We start from the raw sequence: 12766 nt of genomic DNA, 5'->3' as shown, positions 1-12766 counted from the left end.
GTTTAGTCAGCTCATTTGCATAAAATAGAAGGATGTCTGAATGGAAACACAAAAATTCCATGGCTCCAAGGAATTTCCCAGAAGAATCCCACTTCATAAAATAGCATTGTAATTAGTCAGTTACCTCAAATGCAATACTGAAAACATGGATGACCAGTGTTATACCAGTAAATTAATATCATATATTTTATTTTATTTATTCAAAAACAATATTTTTTATAATTTGATTGTTAAATTAATATTTTATCTACTTTTAACTACTGCAAATGTATTATTAGCCACGCCACTTTGGCACAAAAATAATTTACAGTTACTTCTTTTATTTGCAAGCTTATTCTTGCTCAATAGTAAAATATAACAAAATATTAGATTAATTAAAAATGTCATGACCTGGTAGATTTTTAGAAGATTTGATATATTTTGGTGGGAAAATAGTGCAAGTTCATGCATTTTCTTTGTATGTTATTTACTCCAATAAAATTTAAATATTTTAAAAAAAATGTGATCCATTAAGTGAAGTTTATTTTAAATTTAAAGGAAAAATACAAATTGCATGTTTTTTATTTTTTTTTCATTTTTGGTTATATTCAGGTTTTGGTCTTTTTATTTTGGGGAAACTAGTTTCCTTTGCCATTGACCACATTTACTGGCATTAGAGCATTAATTTTAAACTAGATTTGACAGAGCAGCTTGTATTAAATTCAGTACACATGAATCGAATAGCATGAACAGGCCAGAGAGACCTGTATAAGCACTTTTCCTAAGACTCTCTCTGTTGGGGCAGTCATTTTGATGTTGACATCAGCTGGTGATCATGGTACCAGAAACAGTTCCTGGCACACTCTTTGGGTCACACAACTATGATTGTCTTCTGAGAGCACAGAAGCCATGTCTCATCAGCCATTTTAAAATAACAGTTCAGGGATAAGAAGCCACAGCCATTTATAGTAGCATGTGGTTGACAAATGGCTAGACAGTACAACAGCTCATACAATATGTATACAATTGTAATTATAGGTAACGTGTGATCTCTATCTCTATGGCTACATAAAGCATAACATGATAGAAGCACTGGCAGTCAGCTTTTTTATCAAGTTACCTAATCCGCACAATGCAGAGAGGGCACTGCGGCCTCTGGATTGTGTAACAAATTATACTGGGACATTTTTAAGCAAGTGGGAGTATCAGTGGCATGTAGAATAGTTTGGGGTAACTAAGTCATTTTGGGGTATTATTTTATCACGGTGATTAATAGTAAGGGGCAGCCTTTTTAAAAGTTAGAAGGACACACACATGGTCCATAGAGAATGAATCACAAAGGGAATGTTTAAGGGGAAAAAAAATCATGTGTGTCTAAACTATGAATTATACCATTCATTTTCAGTATGTTTCAAGTATTTGTATACACCAGTGTTTTTCAACCACTGTGCCGTGGCACACTAGTGTGCCCTGAGCAGTCTCCAGGTGTGCAGCCATAGAAGCACTGCCACAGTGTTGGGCTCTTCTGGCTTTCTCAGTTGTGGCTCAGGCGTAACCTATGGAGAAGCTGAGACATGACATCCTAGGACATGCAACTGCACAATGCATCACCATTATATTTGAGTGTGCCTTGGCAATATTTAAATCTTGTTCAGTGTGCCGCGATTTGTAAAAGGTTGAAAATCTCTGGTATACACTATCAATATGCATTACGAACCTTAGTCGACGTTGGATGTAAGCACATGTTGTGGCTTTTTCTACCACATCTTGCGTATAGAGTGCGAGTCAATTCATGATGCACAAATTTTGTGATGGCCACTCGGACTCATTTTACACTTTCCGCTCCCTGCACCAAGAGAGCCAGGATGGAGGATGGAGAGGATGTGTAGCCATGGCCAAAGAACACTAAAGTAGTCATGATGTTAAATCCATCACAAGATGTCCAACTAGCAGATGCAGGTGTGCTTGTATGGAGAGTTTGATTTGTAGGTAGTCAACCCCTGGTGCAACTGGCCTTATATAATTCACAAAAAGTGTCTAAGACGCTAACATTTATACAAATATAGTATAGCTGCTGCGACTATCATTTAATAGCAGGATTACATGTAGTGAACACTAGTATTTTTAAATTATAAAGCATGTCTCTACTGTGCTTGAGAAGGGAAAGATTGTTAATATTAATTAGTGCAGACGTAAAATAAAAATTAATTCTTATTCCATTTTTAGTTTCATATGACTTGGTTAATCAGTATCTATACTTTTCACCCATTTACTGTAATCTGTATGAGTTGTGTACTTTTTTGCCCATCTTTTGAAGCCATACTGTAACTCCAATCATAATGCTGGTGCACCTCTTCTTCTTATTTGCAAGGAGAGGGAGATGCATTTGCTACCTATTCATAGTTGTTTGCATCTCATATATGTGATCAGATCATATAGGTAGCAAATTGCAATTTTATCTTTGCACTTAAATGCAAATTGGGTCCAAATCTCAATGAGCATATACTGTAGGAAGATGTTTATCTTCATAGAGGGGCCAATTGATTATCACTAATGGGTCCATTATATACGTGGAAATGCTAGTTTAAGTAACTGACACATTCATCATTAGGATCCCAATAGGACCACCTAGCATTCAGCAAACTGTGAAAACATAAAGTTTTCTGAGTTTGCCTGTGGGAACTTCAGATGTAGAGTAGACCAAGTCCATGGTCTGATCAACCTATAGGTAAAATTTTGGACTGATAAGTATTTTGTAACGTCTATTTTTCTGGATGATAGATCTACATTGTCTAGATAGACAGTGAATAGGTCAACATCATATAGTCGACATGCATTAGGTCCACATGGTCAAAAGGTTAACAGGGACAATACTGTAGGTCAACCAGTAAAAGCTAGACAGTACATAAGGTTGACGGTGCAACACTAATGCATGTTGACCGTATGGGGTTGACCTAATGACTGTCTATCTACCATATAAATGTTCTATACCACAACCAAAATATCTAAAGGCAGAAACAAGGTACTGGATACTGGCAACCAGACAACAGCAGGGTAGGTTACTTCTAATAGGGCAGAAGTTATAACCCGGAATGCACTGAACCCTAGACTGTGCTTGAACTGTTCAGAGAGCCAATCAGAACCCCAGAGCAGAGACAAACCCCTTGCAATTAATTACACTGCAGCTGAGTTGCTGCACTTTCAGAGACAGGCCCTTTGCAATTACTCACACTGCAGCTGAAAAGCTGCACAAACAGAAGAAGCGTCCCGGTTGCTTAGTAACAGCTGGGACCAAGAGGCAGTGTGGCTGCAGAGATTCCTGGTTACCTGGACCTGTGAGCCGCAACAGCGACTTCTAACACCCGGTAAGTATTTTCAGGCTCTGTTAGGAGGGAAGGAGGCTGGATATGAAGGCCCCAACAATCGGTTGGTAACAGGAGCCAGGCAGCTGCAATCCTCTCCCATGTGCGCCAGGCCACTCTCCATGTTCAAATATATGCCAAATTAATTCCCAATAGATTAGCTCCTTTTATTTCCTAATTGATCCATTAGGACCAGGTAGGTTTTGTTAAGGGGAGATACACCTCGGGTAACACTTGTAGGGTTTTTAATATAATTGAATATATCCAGATAAACAAACAGTGGGCCTAATTATGATCTGATCGCAGCAGCAAATTTGTTTGCTAATGGGCAAAACCATGTGCACTGCAGGTGGGGCAGATATAACATGTGCAGAAAGAGTTAGATTTGGGTGTGGTGTGTTTCAAACTGAAATCTAAATTGCAGTGTAAAAATAAAGCAGCCAGTATTTACCCTGCACAGAAACAAAATAACCCTCCTAAGTCTAACTCTCTCTGCACATGTTATATCTGCCCCTCTGCAGTGCACGAGTTTGCCCATTAGCTAACAAATGTGCTTCTGCAATCACATCTGAATTAGGCCCAGAGCTTTTTGCTCCTAGCTTTGTATGCCAAAAAGGTGTTTGATCGCTTTTACTGGCTGTACCTTCAACAAACTTTGATTAAATTTGGCTTTTGCGGTAATATCTTAAATTCAATTTTCACTGTATATGCAAGTCCTACTGCTCTGGTCCTTACTGAACGATTTCTATCGGAGGCTCTTCCTATATCAAATGGTACAACGCAAGAGTGCTCCCATTCTCCGTTGATGTGTGTATTAGCAATTGAACCTTTTGCCTGCATGGATAGGGACGCTACCATTTTCTCAGGTGTGTCAGTACTCAGTACTCTCTTCCACACACAAACTACAGTATACTTGTTTGGAGATGTATCGCTATTACGGATCCAGAACTACAGTATCTCTTCCTGTTTTACTTGATGTTATAGAAAGGTTTAGTGCGGCTTCTTAATACCACAAAAAAAGCAGAGGCTTTGGCATTTAACCTTGCAGGGGACCAACTATACAGACTTAAAGTTATATATAGCTATAACTGGGAACCACACCTACTTCTTTATGTAAGAATTAATATCCCTAAAAGAATTTCAGATGTGGCTACAGTGATTTTTGCTCCCTCCCTTAGGCAATTAGACAACCTATTGATGCAATGGTCAAGCCTCAAGCTCTTTTGGCAAGGCAGATTGGTAGCTTTTAAAAGGATGTTCTTACCAAAAGTAATGTATCTATTTCATATAATACCTTATATCATTCTGAGACAATTTGTTGAGGATATTTTGTCTTTAAGTCGACAGTAAAAAGGTAGACAGTCAGTAGGTTGACCATTAATGCATTAATGCATGCATTAGGTCGCCATGTTCAAAAGGCCAACATTGTCAAAAAGTCGACATTGTAACAGTCAACACAGCATATGTTTGACATTAATTTTATTTTTTTAATAATTTTTTCAACTTTTTCATACTTTACCATCCACATGGACTACGATTGGGAATAGTAACCTGCGCTCTGCACCTTGCCTAAAGCCGCGGGCCTTGTGAGATGACGCAGTACACTATTTGAGGTTTCCGATAGTTGAATGGAGTAAACAACACAAAAAACATGAAAAAAAACTCATGTCTACTGTTTCCTGTGTCGACCTTTTCCATGTCAATAATTTGACCATGTCGACATTTTACACATGTTGTCATGGTCCATGTCCACCTTTTAGGGTCGACCTAGACACTATTGACCTAATGTTCCACATCCCATGTTGAGTGTCCCATCATAGTGACTGGATGTTAGCATCAGGAATAAAGCCGTGGGTGGACAGAGAAAAAGTGCTTTTTTTCCCACTACTTTTTTAAGTGACCTTTTATGGACTCCTAGACAGATGCCTCCATTAACTACTGATACTCCTCAAGTAATTCTCGATTTCCTTAAAGCATGGGGTAATTTAGTTTCTCTAACCAAGGGATTAGTCTTGCCAACTTTTAACTTGTCCATCAGGGCAGTGTCTAAGCTGATTCCTGACAGTGATACCTGTTAAGGCAATAAAGCAGCATACTGATGTGATGCAAACAAAATCAGTCCTTCCGTTACTCTTCAGACCCAGTATGAGTTACCTGATGGTGAATACTTTAGCTACAGTATATGTATATTCATCATTGGTTATCTATTATGATCAGGATACAAAGCATCCTCATGCTTCCCTCACCAGATTTAGTAGCTCAGTTCAATAAAGGCAATATTAAAGGCTGTATTGGTTACTGGTATATCTACTTTCTAAGCTTTGATTTGTGTGATAAATCCATAGTACAACAACAATGGGAAGCCAAGATTCTTATCACACTATCGGTTAAACAATGAGAAACAATCTATCTCAATGCACACTGTCTAACTGTCACAACCACACCGAATTACATTTCAAACTATTACACTGTTTACTGTATATCTCACCCCAGTGAAGCTTCACAAAATGTGGCCTAACCAATGTAAACATTGTTGGAGAAAGAGTTCAGTATTTAGGCATATATTTCATATAGCTCAACACTGGAAAAATCTGTTAGTATGAGTTCAGTTTGCTTATGGGATGGAGACAATGAGAACTCCCTATATATCGTCTGATCTGTCCCCTCATGTTAAATGGCTTAGATGGCAAACATTCACTATAGATGGATATGTAATGAATTAGTGTTTAGGTAGAAAGTTATTAAACAGCTAAAGGTCAGGCGTCACTGCATAGATTCATAAATCAAGAACATAGTCAAAGGTCAGCAAGACAGGAACTTTACATATAGTAGGACATGATAGTACAATAATGTTTAGTATAACATGTAATACTTCAGAAATTTGATTTATAACAGTAACAGTATTGGTATCTCACAACTAATAATGATATGAATGAAGGTTTCTTTTAATATTATTTTTTGTGAGGGGAGCTGTATTTTTTTGCTACCTCTCAATATAATGTTCATTTCCCCAGAACATCCTAATATATACTATGTGAATGCAGGATTTAATAAATACGCATTCTGCACAGAAGTTTCATAAACAACCAGCTTAAATGTCAGGAAATCTTATATTCAGGGCAATAATTATAAATGAAAGGGATACCACTGTTATGTGTGGAAGGAAATCTCAGTCACATTGTTCTAACCAAGATGCATTAGGTATATATTCACAGCCTGACTATACAGTAGCTAGACAACAAAGTTCAACTACAGGACAATTAGAACCATGTGGGTTTTTTTTTGTTTAGGTCAAATGTAAGGTGCTTATACTACTTATTATTCAACGGGAAAAAAACCCTCCCATTTACCATTGGCCAGCCACATGTGTGTCCACACTATTTATTTCATCCTCTTAATAAATAATCATAATTATCTTACATAAAAATGATATACCATCAAAAACAACTGGATCAGGCTACCAGTTCCCCACTATGGTTTTGGAGACTTTTGTTCAAATCATAAAAACAAAATCCCACAAAACCCACCAAAAAATGTTTGTATGTGTTGTAGAGAAGAGTAAACTCCATTGTCTTAAGTTCACATGAGAAACAGAACAATTTTAATTAATTCAGAAAATGAACCAGAACTTACTGCCTACAGCTTAGTACTGCCAAATTTATGTAATTTCTGTCTGATATCCCATTTGAGTCCCTGACTAATTATTTGCTAATGATTGTACTACAGATATTTCTTAATTATATGTGCATATTTATTACTTTCAAATGTATGAATAGAAACCTCACACATAGGGATAGATGTACTAATCTTTGGAAAGTGATAAAGTGGAGAGAGATAAACTATCAACCAATCAGCTCCTAAATGTAATTTTTCAAAAACAGCCTGCAACATGGCAATCAAGAGCTGATTGGTTGTTATGGGAACTGGACCATAGATCTACAATGTCTAGGTCAACATTCAATAGGTCAACACCATATGGTTGACATGCATTAGGTCGACATGGAAAGGTCAACACTGGAAAAGGTTCACAGGTTCAAATGGTTAACATGGCAATGGCCTACACACATATGATCGACACATTTTGTTCATGTTTCTGTATTTTTTCAATCTTTGACTATCCATGTCACAAATCATAACCTTTAGTAACCTTGTGTTGAGTACAGCAGAGAGGAGCGAGACACAGTGCCCAAAGCATGGTGGTCCCAGATGAAAAAACTATCCACACCAACCCCAAATATGCAAAAAAAAGTGTCAACAATTGTTGTGTCCACCATTGCCATGTCAACCTTTTCACCCTGTTGACCTTTTGGCAATGTCAACTTTTTCCAGTGTTGACCTGTAATAGGTCAACCTTTTGTCTATGTCGACCATATTGGGTCGAGCATATGGGGTCCACCTAATGATTGTTGACCTAGACATTGTAGATCTTTTATACCACACCCAGTTGGTACTTTATCTCTCTCAACTTTATCACTTCCAAGACTTAGTACAATTCCCCATAGATTTAAACATGTACTGTCATCTTTCCTATATCCCTTACATGTACCATCACTAAAATAATAATATCTAAATAAATTTTATTTAGTTGAGATTTGCATTTCACAATATTAAAGTCAGCAGAGTATGGCGTTATACAAGGGGTATAATATGAAAGCATTTAGCCACATTCTCGGAGCCTACTAGCTGTGCTCTGACATATAGCAAAGTGAAGAAAGGGACATTTTTACTCTTTACAAGTCAAAGCAATGTGAGTAAGTACTAGATCAAATTCGAGTCCATTATGTTGGTTGTTTAACCACCTGTACAAGTAATTTAACAGGTGGTTGAACAACCAACATAATGAAATGATGTCTGTTAAATAAGTTTAGAGTCAAAATCATTAAGAAAAAATAAATGATGTGCTTTACAACTTTATATATTGTCATTTATTTCCAGTGGAAATACGTTTGTCCTCGGATAATAGACTTTTACTTCTTCCCCTAATGCTTAGTAAAAGCTTTGCGGAAAGTGTGCCATACATAAACTATTAACATTTCCAAGAAGGAAGGAACTCTGCAAACTGCAACTACAGACCTCTTCCTGCCAACCCGACAGGCTTGATGTCTGCCGCTATCAATTAGCATATACACTTGGGCGTTTTCCTAATAATCTAGGAAAAACAATTATCACAGTTTTCTTTGGCTTAGAGCAGTTCTCCTTTCCCCTGAATTTGTTGTTACAGTAATTAAGGCCATCAAAGACTAAAAATAGCTTAGGTAGCAATGAACTAGTGGTTGTTCCTAGGAGCAATGCACATATCACACAAAAGTCTTATTATGGAGTGTCAGCATCTCGGTCATATTATTCATGGATTTATTTACACTATTTTGTGAATTATTCATAATTTACATTGAACTGCTTTAAAAATATTTTATATAAGCAAAAAAATAACTTGCGAACAGCTCAGTTTGCTTTTCTACTACAGTAGAATGAATAAAAATATATAATTTAAAGGTTTGTAAACTTTAGTAAGAGTATGGAGTATATAAATTCTATCTGGACACACATTTACTAGGGGGAAAGAGGAAATGTATGTGGTGTAAAACTGTGAGTACCAAGTTAGCTGTTATTAAGCAGTAAAATATAGATGAATAATCAAGAAATATTGGCGCCATTTACACTGCACATGGGTGCATTGTCTCTTCTGTCTGCGCTTGGAGATGACATCATGTCAAGAAAGGACATTATGTCAAGTGCCAGTAAATCTGGATCTCCCCATCCTGTAAATGGGACCCTGTTGGATGACCTGGGTTACTCATTTGTACTGCACAGTGACCTAGGTCGTTCCCATGTCCAACCCTGATAACTAACCAGGTAGGAATGCCAGGTCGCTCAATACAGGTTATTTTTTTGGAACCCTTTCAGACTGTGCCACAAACCAGGTCGACCCAGCAATAACAAACACTGTACACACCAGTGGGTAAATTGTAGGCGGTGACCACTCAGGTGTGCTTAACTAGGCTCTGTAGTTTAGTTTATAGTAGTGGATGTCCAGAAGTACTCACGGTTACAGATGACAAGAAAATGTTGATGGATTCTCAAAGGTTGAGCAAAGCAGCCTTATCCTGTATCATGCCATAAAATGTCACAACATTTTAAGAGAACAAGTTAATATAAAAGATGGAAATAACTCAGTAGAAGGCGCTACTATAAGCTAGAGATGAGCTAGAAACCAAGCCCAACTGAACTTCCGGGTTCCGAGGGAATCTGAGTGCTGGCTCAGGATTTCCCACATTTGTCGGATTCAAAATTGAGGCACAACATCATCATCACAGCATCAGATTTTGCGTTTTTTGGATTCAATATAAGTGCCTGCAGAGCGGTGACTCAGAGCCATTTCACAGCAGACGCCTGAGAGAACTGTGTGCCTCTGACATCTGTGCTGAGTGCTGACCCACAAGTGTGCTGTGCTGAGCTGAACTGTTGCATATGTTCAGGCTGAGCTGAATTGTCTGTCTATCCGCTCCTGTCCTGTGCTGCTGAGCTGAACCATTTGTCCTCCTACACTGACTGCAATTTTTCTCAGCTGACCTATCTGAATGTCCACTCCAGTCCCCTTAATGTAATATTGGCCGAGCTATGTATACTGTATAGGCCAGTGGTTCTCAAACTGTGTGCCGTGGCACCCTGGGATGCCTCGAGGCACTTGCAGTGGTGCCTTGGACTGGTGGTCCAGGACCAATTCAAATTATTTATGGCCAATGCAATAGGCAAAGACAGTGGGGGTCATTCCGAGTTGTTCGCTTGCAAGCTGCTTTTAGCAGCATTGCACACGCTAAGCCGCCGCCTACTGGGAGTGAATCTTAGCTTATCAAAATTGCGAACTAAAGATTAGCAGAATTGCGAAAATACATCTCTGTGCAGTTTCTGAGTAGCTCGAGACTTACTCGGCATCTGCGATCAGTTCAGTGCTTGTCGTTCCTGGTTTGACGTCACAAACACACCCAGCGTTCGCCCAGACACTCCTCCGTTTCTCCAGCCACTCCCGCGTTTTTCCCAGAAACAGTAGCGTTTTTTCACACACTCCCATAAAACGGCCAGTTTCCGCCCAGAAACACCCACTTCCTGTCAATCACATTACGATCACCAGAACGAAGTAAAAAAACGTGAGTAAAATTCCTAACTGCATAGCAAATTTACTTGGCGCAGTCGCAGTGCGGACATTGCGCATGCGCACTAAGCGGAAAATCGCTGCGATGCGAAAAAATTTACCGAGCAAACAACTCGGAGTGACCCCCAGTGATGGTTGCTATCATTCATAAAATATGTGGACAAACAGAAGCTAATCTTGCCCCTCAACACTTATTTGAACCTAAGGATGACATATAAACACAATTGACTTAATTTAATATCTCTCTAAATTTCTCAATAAGAAACTTTTGGCCTAAGGTTGCCGTGAAAAAATTGTGATGCTCTGGGTCACCATGATTCAAAAAAGTTTGGGAACCACTAGTATAGGCACTTAGCAAGTCATTTTTTAATATTTTTTATAGTGCAGGAACTTACATCTATTGTCCAAGTGTGTCACACTGGTGCTGCTTTATAACCCTAAGGGGTAAATTTACTAAGATGGGAGTTCTATTTAAGATGGGATGTTGCCTAAAGCAATCAATCAGATTCAACTTCTCATTTATCTAGCACCTTCTAGAAGGTAATACCTGGAATCTGATTGGTTGCTATCAGGGGCGTAGCCAGAAATTTGTGGGCCCCATAGCAACATTTTGAAGGGGCCCCCGTCCCAATGCTGCTAGAGAGACACTTCTCTGCAGCAGTTGTTAATTTTATGCCCTATAATAGTGCCCTAGTTAATTTTCTGAACCATGGTAGAGCCTTATTTAATGTTATGCCCCATAGTAGTGCCGTAGTTTATTTTATGAATCGTAGTAGTGCTTAAGTTCACCCTATGTCATATTTCAGAGCTGCCAGTACACATTATGCCACACAGTACCCCCACATTATGATATATAGTGCTCCCCGTACAGTGCCCCGGTTCATATATTATAAAATTACAAAAATGCCCTCCAGTTCATATTATACCACACTACAATGAGCAAGTCCAGGGGCACACCTAGATATATTGCAGGCCCCAAGGAAGAAGATTGAAAGGACCCCTATGTACCACCCAATCACGAAAATGTATATAACACATGTAACTTTGACAGGGAAGGTTGAGCTCCTCTCAGCTCTGGGCCCCATAGCAGCTGCACTGCCTGCACCTATGGTAGCTACGCCCTTGGTTGCTATGTGCAACATCTCATCTTAAATAGAACTGCCATCTTAGTAAATTTACCCCTAAGTGTCAAACTGGTGTTGTATTTTTTTGTCATTGCCTGCAGTGCAGCTGCAGCCCAGTGCTAATATATTTTTTGTACAACTAGTGCGTGCTTTATGAGCTATGCACCACTGAGGTCACATAACTAATATAAGTGAGTGGTAATTTAAAAAAAAAAGTTCAAGTAAATAAATAATACTATTACACTATAATCTTTCTGTACTACTTTTGTGTGCTCAGCTGTACCCCAGTGCGTTCACGTCACATAAGCAGTATGACTCCGTAGTGACTTGAGTGTTTTTTTTTAAATAAAAGATCAAGTAAATAAATATAATACTATTATTCACGTTATACCACACTGTTATTCACATTACACCGCAGAGTAGTGTTCGTTATTCACATTACACCACATAGTTATTCACATTACACGGCACAGTAGTGTCCATTAGTCACATTACACCACACAGTAGTGTCCGTTATTCACATTACACCACACAGTAGTGTCCGTTATTCACATTACACCACATAGTAGTGTCTGTTATTCACATTACACCACATGGTAGTGTCCATTATTCACATTACACCGCACAGTAGTGTCCATTATTCACATTACACCACACAATAGTGTCCGTTATTTACATTACACTACACAGTGGAGTTCGGTATTCACATTACACCACACAGTAGTGTCCATCATTCACATTACATTACACAGTAGTGTCTGTAAGTCACATTAGACCACACAGTAGTGTCCTTAATCACATTACACCCCACAGTAGTGTCCATTATTTACATTACACCATATAGTAATGTCCATTATTCACATTACACTACACATTAGTGTCCGTTATTCACATTACACTGTGTCTTTACTCACATTAAACTTCACAGTAGTGTCCTTTTATACACATTACACTGCACAGTAGTTTCATTCACATTACACTGCACAGTAGTGTCTGTTATTCACATTACACAGCACAGTAGTGTCCATTATTCATATTACACCTCACAGTAGTGTACATTATTAACACTACACCACACAGTAGTGTCCATTATTGACATTACACTGCACAGTAGTGTCCATTATTGACATACAGTATTGTCTGCTATTCAC

This window comes from Pseudophryne corroboree, chromosome 9, assembly GCF_028390025.1.
Source record: "Pseudophryne corroboree isolate aPseCor3 chromosome 9, aPseCor3.hap2, whole genome shotgun sequence".
NCBI classification, from domain to species: Eukaryota; Metazoa; Chordata; class Amphibia; order Anura; family Myobatrachidae; genus Pseudophryne; species Pseudophryne corroboree.
This window is presented reverse-complemented; position numbering follows the sequence as displayed.